Consider the following 10,800-nt stretch of genomic DNA (forward strand, 5'->3'; position numbering starts at 1 on the left):
TTAACACATGATTGATTGCTTGCCTATGAGATATAACTTAAATTACTTTCTAGATTCCTCAACAATACACAGCCTCCCCAAACAATTCACTGTGCTGTACGCCAGGTGTTATTAAGTCACCACACCTGTATAGCAATTCGTCGTTTATCTTTCACACTTACTTTTTTTTCTTGAAGATAAATCAAAACATCCGCCATTTTAGTGCCATGAAAGTGAAAGGTAATACCCGACTAGTGCACAGTATGCACTCTTGTTTCATTCCAGAAAAGTTCAAAGAACACGTTTAACTCCCTAAATTTTATGTGAGCTCGTGTCGGTGATACCTCCTATTTTCTTCAACGGTCTGCACCATTCTTCAGTCTACAGACGATAGGAAAACTTGTTGATACATGTTTCGTTCTTACGTTTGTTCATTTAAATTATTTGTTAATATGTCACGTTTATTGTAGTAATCAAATCTCATTGTACCTTTCTGTTACCTAGTGTAATAAATATAATTATGTTTTTCGCTCACCTGATTGCTCAGGTGAGCTTTTCTGACCGGTCTTTGTCCGTTGTACGGCCGTCCGTCCTTCCATTGACATTTGCTCGTAAACACTCTAGAGGCCACATTTCTTGTCCCATTTTCATGAAACTTGGTCAGAAGCTTTGCCCCAATAAAATCTCGGCCGAGTTCGAAACTGGGTTGTGCCGGGTCAAAAACTAGGTCACTAGGTAAAAAAAGAAAAACATTGTAAACACTGTAGAAGTCACATTTTATGTTCAATCTTCATGTAACTTTGTCAAAATGTTTGCCTTAATGATATCTTGATTGAGTTCAAAAGTGGTTCCGGTCTGTTAAAAAAGGGCCGCCAGTGGGCGGGGCAGTTTTCCTTATTTGGCTTTAGAGAAACCTTGGAAACATTAGAAGTCACAATTTTTGCCCAATCATCATGAAAGGTGGTCAAAACATTGATTTAATTGATATCTCGGACGAGTTCGAAAATGGTCGAGATCGGTGAAAAAACATGGCCGCCAGTGGGCGGGGCATTTTTCTCTATATGTATATAGTGGCAGTTTTCCCTATTTGGCTATAGAGAAACCTTGTAAACACTCTAGAAGTCACAATTTTTGTCCAATCATTATGGAAATTGGTCAAGACATTGGTTTTATTGATAACTTGGACGAGCTCGACAATGGTTCGGATCGGTGAAAAAACATGGCCGCCAGTGGGCGGGGCATTTTTCTCAATAGGTATATATAGTGAAAACGTTAACACTCTAGAAGTCACATTTTTGGCCCAATTTTCATGAAATTTGGTCAGAACATTTGTTTCTTTGATACAAGAGTTGAGTTCAAAAATGGTTTCGGTCAAACCTTGTGATCGAACACTATGGAAGTCACAATATTTTGCCCCCCTTCGAAGAAGAGGGGGTATATTGTGTTGCTCATGCCGGTCGTGTGTCTGTCCACCAGATGGTTTCCGAATGATAAGTCAAGAACGCTTAGGCCTAGGATCATGAAACTTCATAGGTACATTGATCATGACTCGAAGATGACCCCTATTGATTTTGAGGGCACCAGGTAAAAGGTCAAGGTCACGGTGACCCGAAATAGTAAAATGGTTGCCGGATGATAACTCAAGAAAGCTTACGCCTAGGATCATGAAACTTCATAGGTACATTGATCATGATTCGCAGATGACCCCTATTGATTTTGAGGTCACTAGGTCAAAGGTCAAGGTCGAGGTGACCCGAAATAGTAAAATGGTTTCTGGATGATAACTCAAAAACGCTTATGCCTAGGATCATGAAACTTCATAGGTACATTGATCGTGACTCACAGATGACCCCTATTGATTTTCAGGTCACTAGATTAAAGGTCAAGGTCACGGTGACCCGAAACAGTAAAATGGTTTCCGGATGAAAGCTAAAGAACGCTTATGCCTAAGATCATGAAAGTTCATAGGTACATTGATCATGACTTGCAGATGACCCCGATTGATTTTCAGGTCACTAGGTCAAAGGTCAAGGTCACCCGAAATAGTAAAATGTTTTCCGGATGATAACTCAAGAACGCTTATGCTTAGGATCATGAAACTTCATAGGTACATTGATCATGACTTGCAGATGACCCCAATTGATTTTCAGGTCACTAGGTCAAAGGTCAAGGTCACGGTAACTCAACTTAAAAAAATGGTTTCCGGATAATAACTCAAGAACGCTTACGCCTAGGATCATTAAACTTCATAGGTACATTGAAGTGACCCAAAATAGTAAAATTGTTTGACTCAAGAACGCTTATGCCTAGGATGATGAAACTTCATAGGTACATTGATCATGACTCCCAGATGACCCCTATTGATTTTCAGGTCACTAGGTCAAAGGTCAAGGTCACGGTGTTTCAACTTAAAAAAATGGTTTCCAGATGATAACTCAAGAAGGCCTATGCCTAGGATCATGAAACTTCATAGGTACATTGATCATAATTTGCAGATGACCCGTATTGACTTTCAGGTCACTAGGTCAAGGTCACGGTTACTTGACACAGTAAAATGGTTTTTGGATGATAAGTCAAGAAAGCTTACGCCTAGGATCATGAAACAATATAATGGTCAAGTTAATAGAATTTTTTTATTAAATCAATCAAAAATGGAATTTATCATGTAGATGTTTTTATCATCTTATAACCTTTTTATCCATCTGACATGTGTGCATTATAATCATTGAATCTTTTTTAAGATGTTTGTGGTTTAAAGTTTTTTGTTTTGGTAATTAAACACAAAGCACTAAATTGACAATTTCCAGACAGACTAACAGTGGGCTGACCTTGAAACGATGAAAGATTGAATGTAATTCATTTGTTTGTTTTGTAATTTAAAATCTTAACATGTCAACTATGAAAACACTATACAATTATTATTTTGTTATCAGACTAGGACACTACAGTTCATATGTGCTCTTAAATCTACAAGTACACAAGAACAAACACACACAACTCAATTTGATATTAACCCATTGATGCCTAACATTGATTATGAAAGAGAGGAAGGAATGAGTCATGCTGAAGGATACACACATTGATTGTTTATGAAGTTACTGTATGGGATCAGGAATAACATTTTGCTGTAATTTGTTTGTGTGTGAGCTCTGGTCAACAGGCTGTGTTTAAAGAAGACATTAACAATGGATATATGCTACTGCTGATAAAGGGTTCTAAAATATACAGTTACATGTACCAAATTTAGGTTTGGAATGTAAATTGCTAACTGTTGGCTACATTGATCATGATTTACCAATGACCCCTATTGATCTTCTCGTCACTAGGTCAAAGGTGACAGTCACTGTGATTCAAAATACAAAAAATGGTTTTCAAATGATAACTCAAAAACACTTTCACCTAGGATAAAGACTTCATAGGTACATTGATCATGATTATAAAAATACCCCTTTTGTATTTCAAATCACTACATCAAAGATCAACATCACAGTGACTCAAAACAATAAAATTGTTTCTTGATATTTACTGACAATGCTTACGCCTAGATTCATGATCTTCACAGCTACACTGATCATGACTGGCAGATGACCAACATAATGTTCAAGTCACTAGGTCAAACGACTTAATAACAATGACTCAACACTGTAAAATGGTGTCCAGATGACAACTCAAGAAACCAAGGTCAAAAGTCAAAGTCACAATGACTAATATATTCATATTCACACAACGGCTGCCATTACAACTGACAGCCCATATGCAGGCATGCATGTTTTACAAACAGCCCAATACATTTGGTAAAAATTCAATGAACACACTCTTTTCAGGTGAGCGAACTAGGGCCATCTTGGCCCTCTTGTTTATTTGAAGAAGTAATTAATACGAAACAGTTAGAAAACTACGATTCGATCATTGTAAAAGGGTATCACTAACAGCGTAATTCAGCCCTACAAGTATTATTGCTTTGACCATTCTAAAGCGTTAATCGCACTATTAGCCATGTTTGGTGCATTTATGTCATTTAAATATCTTTTTGTTTACCTGTGTGTACCCTTTAAATAAATATTGTAAGGCTATGTGTGAAGTTCAGCATGCCTTTAAACTGGTTAACCCGGATTTTGCAATTAAGGCGGCGGCTCCAGTTATTGTCATGTTTGCATAGGCAAAGTCATTATAATAAAATAGAAGAATAGAATAGAAGACGACATAAGGTTAATTATACTAATCTTAAGAGCTTTATACAGCTTCGTGTTCCTAAATTTTTATATTGAATACTACGAGTATAATAAGACGTTGACAGTAGCGCCCCAGATTTTTTTTTTTTTAAATCGGAATCAATAATACAGGCAATTACGATTCAGGATTTATGTTTTCGTTTCATTGCACATTCAGATCGGACTACTTAGCGTTTGTTTTGACAAATTACCTCAAGAATTCCATTAAGATCGAGATAAATAGACCAATATATCACGATCAAATTTGCGATAGCAACTACTACATAAGGCGCCTTATCAGTTTCAATTTTCGATGTTCACAAAATTGCCTTTGATATCACAGAAGGCATGTTACACTGCTAACTGTCTGTTAATTTGCTAACTCTAGAATGATATTTTAAATATATACACACGAATGCCTATGTTATTAATTGAAATTACGTCGCAAAAAGCAAAAGTTTGAAATAATAAAACTGAATTCAATGTCTTTCTTGTAGATTCGAAATTATTTTTCACTCATTTTGAACCAAACAAGTTTCCGATATATATCTTTTATGCAATGTTTACTAGTATATAGTATCGGTTCAAAGCGTCTGTATTGGTATTAATTTCGACAATGTTTCAGGACAGTCACAACATGTCTATTTAGTGAATTTATTTTTAATTTACACCAAATGCGATGAATACTTGTCACTATGCATGGGTCACGAATTCTATCCCCCCACACACATAATGGTTATATTTTAAATAGTGGTAATTCCAAATCATAGGGAATGGTATGATTTGCCATGAATTGAAAATCAGCCTTAGCCAATCTGTCGAATGCATTCCTTGCTTCTATTAACATAATAATGTCTATAATGAAAGTTTTGCATGTGTTAATCAGAATAATATTTTTTCAACAGTTTAACTATTCCAAATTGTAACGAAACACCGTTAAGTTTGCTTTTGTTGTTGGACGGCGGTCGTATTTTTATGAAATAAATATCACACAGTATAGTTTTGTTGAATGTATTCAATGCAGATTAAGGTAGCGCACCTCTAATGATTTCCCGCGATTTATTTTACGATCATTGCCGATCTTAAATGATCGGTTATTTCCGAGAGATGCATTTTATTTTTTTCAAACTTCGAAATTTGATATGTGTTTACCTAATTCATTTAGAATACATTATTTTCACTATAAATATTGACTTTGATCCAATTATCATCTGAAAAATACGATTTCGCGATTTCTTCAAAGATCGATGAGCCTTTTTACCTGTTTACTTATCAATATCTAATTTAAGGTGGAACTGATGTGAAATTGTCGTGGCCGAGTGGTTAAGGCGATGGACTGGAAATCTTTTGGGATCTTCCAGCGCAGGTTCGAATCCTGCCGACTTCGCATACTTTTTGCGACGCGTATTATTTCTTTTCTAACGTTATTGGATTTAATATAGCATATAAGCTATGTTTATTGTTAAATATGTTTAAAATTGTTAGAACATCCTTCAATTTTTAAAATTAAAACAACGTTATGGCTAAATTGGGTAAATTATGAATGATGCATGTTGCACTTTTATTTTTATTTCAAAAAGTGAACGGTAAATCTGTCTATTTCTTGGTATTTCTGCTGTATATAGTGTTTCTATAAAAAAAATAAGTTTAAAATATAATTTAAATGATACTATTTTGAATTTTATGACACTTTGTATTTAACCGACCCAATTTTTACTTGGCTAAAATCACTTACATTTCATGGCGCTATTCCATAGATAAAAAATTGTAAAAAATAAATGTCTGTAAAAAAATACTTATTCTTCTTGTTTAAACGTTAAACACCTTTACTGCATCTGTACACACCAACTGCATGCCCATATTTGGAAATCTGAATGAATTATGGAACTTTTATATACCCCAGGGGTGAAAATAAACTGGACAAAAGCCGAGCGTGAGGGTGGTTTTGAAAAAATCGGCATATTTTTTTAAAAAGCATGGAAAGCCTACCTACAAATTTGCATGTAGTTCAGTGAAATAATGCTGATTAGGAAAATAATTAATTAAATTATATTTGGATATGTGCCCATTAGAGGTGCGCTACCTTAAACAAGATATGTGTTTGTCAGAAACACTATGTCCCCTTCTGCGCCGCTTTGGTATTTGGTATTTTGACCTTGAAGGATTGCCTTTCACCACTCAAAATGTGCAGCTTCATGAGATACACATGCATGCCAAATATGAAGTTGCTATCTTCAATATTGCAAAAGTTATGGCAAAATGTTAAAGTTGGAGCAAACAAACACACAAACCAACCAACCAACAGACAGGGCAAAAACAATATGTCCACCACTATAGTGGTGGGGGACATGAAAATTATAAATGAAGTAACACAACCCTTCCTGTACAGCACTGTCCTCTTGAGATCGAGGCTGGACTGGTTTCATTCAGATGTCATGTCAACGTTGCTTCCTAAACCATTAGTTAGTAACATTATACAACGCCAATTTTTGTATAGCATGGGATTTGAAAAAATATTTTTATATTTAATTGGTGCAATAGGAAAATTGATTTCCGACAGAAGAATTCACTTAATTTTTAAATACTGTTTGGAAAACTATCCAGACCCAAGATATGGGTTCAATTTAATGCTTAAGAATGTATACTGACACGCACAGCACGTGCTTGATTATTGAATTGCTGGTTGCGGTAATTGGAAGAATACACCGCATTTGTGCTTGCAGTATGTATCAATATTGCACTATAACAGACCATGTCGAACGCACCATTTCCCGCATTACCTGTACGCAAATCGATCTGGCGGTATGGTTTTACATTTTATGACGTATTGAGTGAACAAATGTAATTCTCATGTCGAATTGATATGGATTCATACAGCTGATGATGGTTTCTTCATTTCAAAGTGAATCGACACGGTAAATAGTATGTATGGTATTCGCAACATAGTTTCATAGTTGATACACCTAATCTTCGCTGGCTTAGTTATTAAGGCCCCCCACTTCATCAGGGTCAGAAGGGTATATTGAATTACCGTTATCCGTCCGTTGTCCTTCCCGACCCGTCGCCCGTCCACAGGCCCGACATTTATTTACCGCGCGTAACTCAACGAGCGCTGCAAGGATGGCACTTTGCAAAAATATCAACGAGCATGTAAAGGTAAACAGTAACATATTTTGCTGAGTGCATTTTTGACATAAATACATTTCAAATTTACTCGTGTTAACAAAACGCATTGCTCACACGGCATAAAACTTAACAAACATTTTGATCAGCGTGTGAGCTATATTTTTCCGTGACAAATGGCTTTCTCAGACAAGAGCTTGGGGCATCGTTGTTCTACGGGTAATAACCACATGTTTGTCGGTGAGAGTTTTATTTTAAAACGGTTCCGTATTCTGATGCTCGGTCAGTGTGAATTTGTTACATCCATCTTCTTAAATAAATGAATTTCCCTTTAAAACGACTACTTATTATTTGTTCTTATAACTTCGTAATTATTTTATTACTAATGCTACCGATGTTACATAGAGAATAATAGGTTAGTGTTGATTAAAGATCAGGTTTATCATGTGAGGCTTAGAAAACAAAAAGCACGAGCCTTGGCGAGTGCTTTTTCGTTTTCGTGCCGACTATGACAAACCTGATCTATAATCAACACTAATCTATTATTCTATTTATACCACTTTTTATTTTGTAAACCTTTTTGTTTAAACAATAGAGTTTGACTGGATAATTTCGCTGGATTTATGACGTCATTTCGTCAAAATATTGACGTCATTTCCTGCCGTTGATTATAGATGATATTTAATCAACGGGGCTTTAATCAACCGAATTCGCTGTAAAAGTGGGATAAAAAGGCATTTGTAATGTATCTGTTATGGCATTTGTTCCGTAAATTGTATCTTTGTTGATTATATATAAAAAAAAATTGGAGCAATTATTTTAAATTATCATCCGCATAGGATTAAACGTCGCAAAATGAAAAGCCCTTTATACGCTTATTTCTATTTTTGTTTGTCTGGCAATAAATTTCTTGACATACACTTAATTATGTTAAATTGTATCAGATAATAAATGAAACCTTTAAATGTTCATTATCTACATCAAACGATTGCACGTGCGCATCTAGTTTTAACCAAGCGCGCTAGGTAATAATTGCGCACAATTAGGCATATGAAGATAATAACGAATATGAGGTAATTTCACTTTTATCGTTTATCTTACATATGGGAGATAAACTTCCTGTCTTTACCTATGATACGCATGTTTTTGGGAAGAAGCATCAGAAAACAAAGAACATATTAATGATTTCTTTGCAATAGGTAATAGCTCTATGATTTGGGTTACAGATTGAAATATTGTTTGTCTTGTATTTACCTTATAGCATTTTGGTACTGTTTGCAAAAGCGTTAATGTGTATTACATGCCAAATACAAATCGATTACTTTTTGTTACAAACATGTTGCTCGAAACCCCACATTCATTTGTCACAGTAACCTAAGTTTAAAATCAAATGAGACATAAAACCTGTATGAAAATGAGGTAAGGTGATGAGACCATGATATTCTCAGCTGCTAGAGCGCTGGCCGGAAAATCTGTGGATCGCGGTTCAGATCCCGACCCGGCCTCAGAACTTGTGTGTTGATCGGTCATGAAGTCTTTATGTACGGCCATTCTTCATCTACGTCTGATTCAAGTAGGACAAATGCTAGTTAATTGCATAAGTATGTGAGCATAGTACTAGAAACCCCAGAAAAAGTGGGAGTGGGTTAATTGGTGAAATTTTTGCATTATAGTTGAAAGTAGCGAAAAACAAAACAACCACAAATCAACAACAAACATACATTTTTTTGTCACTTATTGATATTATATTCTGCTTTAATCTATTCTGCCTACTGATCTACAGGCTACCTTCTATGCCTTATCCCAATTGAATCGAAACACCGTATAGTTTCTTGTTGTCGTTAAACAGCGGCCGTATTCGAATGAAATTACTACCGCACACTATATTTTTGCTTATTAATTATCATTGCAAATACGCTTTTGTGCTCTATTTTTGTGTATCAATACATACATGTAGTACCACTACTCGTTCTTTACAGCACTATCCTCTTGCGAGCATAGTTTGAATGTTTGCATTCAGATGCCATCTCAAACTTGTATCCAATGCCATTACAGTCTATAAAAGTTAACTGGTCCTTTTTGTGTTTAACATGGGACTATTATAAAAGATATGTCAATTGCTTCCACGAGAAATTTGCTATCCAACATATAAACCCTATTTATTAAATTATTTTTCGGAAACCTTTCCAGACACAAGATCTGGGTTCAAATTGATATTTAAGAATGTATACCGACATGCACAGCAAACGTTCGATTATGGAATTGCTGGTGGAAGTAATAAGGTGGATACACCGCATTTGTGCTTGCAAGATATATCAATGAAGCATTATGATAGAACACGTCGAACGCACCATTTCCCGCATTACCTGAACGCAAATCGATCTTGCGGTATGGTTTTACATTTTATGACGTGTTGTGCACATTGAGGGAACAAATGTACTTCTCATGTCGAATTGATTTGAATTCATACATCTGAAGATGGTTTTCGCTTTTAGCTCGAAACGCATTGCTTATAAAGGGCTAAGCTTTTTCTGGTAAAGATACTTCATAATTCTATAATAACTTATGATACATTCGTTGTAAAGACATTTGTTATTTTTCAGGCATATCATGTGTTCCTGAAAATTAAGTATCATTGTTGATTATAAATAAATGCTATTGGAGTTAACAAGTTTTAAAATCATACGGATTGAATAAAACGCCGCAATATAAATGGCCTCGTATATATGTTTATTTATGTCTGTCTGTCAATTAATTTCTTCACATAAACTTAATTATTTCCAGTTTATCATATAATATCTGTAATCATTATATGGTTGTATTAATATAGCTTAAACGAGTGCACGCGTGCATCCAGTCTGAACCAAGCACGCGGGGTAATAATTGCGCACAGTTAGGCATATGAAGAAAATAACAGCTATTAGGACTTCAACTTTTATCGCATATCTTTCATATGGGAGATACACTTGCTGTCTTTACCTATGATACGTGTGGGTTTTTGTAGGAAGGAACAGGAAACAAAGTAAAATGCGTAACATATTTATGATTTATATCAATAAGTAATAACGACGTGTGGTGAGTTACACATTGATCTATAGTTTGTCTGGTATTTATTCTATGCTTTTTGTACTGTTTGAAAACGCGATAATGTTTATAACATGTAAACTTGACCGTTTTTACAAATCGGTTACTTTTTGTTAAACATGTTGCTCCAAACCCAACTTTCGTTTTGTCCCATGACCTAAGTTTAAAATAAAATTAAACATACAACCTGTATGCAACTGAGGTAAGGTGATGAGACCATGTTATTCTGCTAAGTATGCAAATTTATCTTTATTGATCAGCTCAGTTGCTAGATCGCTGGCCTACACGTCTGTGGATCGCGGTTTCGAGCCCGGCCCGGCCATAGAACTTTTGTGTTGATCGGTCATGAAGCCTTTATGTACGGCCATTCTCCTTCTAGCTATGATTCAAGAAGGAACTGCAA

General features: G+C 35.4%; 1 non-coding gene across 1 annotated transcript; it reads left to right on the forward strand.

The window, feature by feature from the left end:
• The first annotated feature begins 5,492 nt into the window (after window positions 1-5,492).
• On the forward strand, window positions 5,493-5,577 carry Trnas-gga (transfer RNA serine (anticodon GGA)). Its single transcript has one exon. It is a non-coding gene; the product is annotated as a tRNA-Ser (tRNA).
• The last annotated feature ends 5,223 nt before the right edge of the window (window positions 5,578-10,800 follow it).

Source organism: Dreissena polymorpha, chromosome 3 (genome assembly GCF_020536995.1).
Source record: "Dreissena polymorpha isolate Duluth1 chromosome 3, UMN_Dpol_1.0, whole genome shotgun sequence".
Classification (NCBI taxonomy): Eukaryota; Metazoa; Mollusca; class Bivalvia; order Myida; family Dreissenidae; genus Dreissena; species Dreissena polymorpha.